The 782-nt window shown below is 38.6% G+C and overlaps 1 protein-coding gene across 1 annotated transcript in view; it reads left to right on the forward strand.

The window, feature by feature from the left end:
* The window catches only part of nat15 (N-acetyltransferase 15 (GCN5-related, putative)), a 9840-nt gene that overhangs the window by 2061 nt on the left and 6997 nt on the right, over positions 1–782 (forward strand). The gene's annotated exons all lie outside the window — the stretch shown is intronic.

The following is a 782-nucleotide window of genomic DNA, read 5'->3' on the forward strand; positions in this document are numbered from 1 at the left end:
AGAGAACCTGTAGTTCGTGCCGCTAGCTTAGTGCTATGTCAGTGCCGGGTGGGGGATAGGGGGGCAAGTTCGGTTTGGTAGTCGGGGTGCTCAGTTCTGTTGATGGGGTGGGGCACCCCACTTGTATAATGGTAGGGGAAACACTGTGCCTGTTTGTTTTAAATCAGCTGCGTGGAAAAGTTTGGGGTTTCTGGTGGTTAAAGACGAGAGCAGGTGAGAGTGAAAGGTCAATGTACGGAAACCCTAATGGGTCATAATTTGTGTACTTTGAATCACCCTTTAGTCCAGGGCTATTCAGCTGGCGGCCCACGGGTGACTTCAGTCCAGTCCACTTCATTTAAAAAAAATTATCTAAATATATATTTATATATATATATATATATATATGAAATATATTTAAAAAAAAAATATATATATATACAGGTCCTTCTCAAAAAATTAGCATATTGTGATAAAAGTCATTATATTCCATAATGTAATGATAAAAATGAAACTTTCATATATTTCAGATTCATTGCACACCAACTGAAATATTTCAGGTCTTTAATTGTTTTAATACTGATGATTATGGCATACAGCTCATGAAAACCCAAAATGCCTGTCCCAAAAAATTAGCATATTTCATCCCACCAATGAAAGACACGTGTTTTTAATACAAAAAACACCAACCTTCAAATAATCATGTTCAGTTATGCACTCAATACTTGGTCGGGAATCCTTTTGCATGAATGACTGCTTCAATGCGGCGTGGCATGGAGGCAATCAGCCTGTGGCACTGCTGA

Source organism: Nematolebias whitei, chromosome 15 (assembly GCF_014905685.2).
Source record: "Nematolebias whitei isolate Nwh7 chromosome 15, NemWhi1, whole genome shotgun sequence".
Taxonomy (NCBI): domain Eukaryota; kingdom Metazoa; phylum Chordata; class Actinopteri; order Cyprinodontiformes; family Rivulidae; genus Nematolebias; species Nematolebias whitei.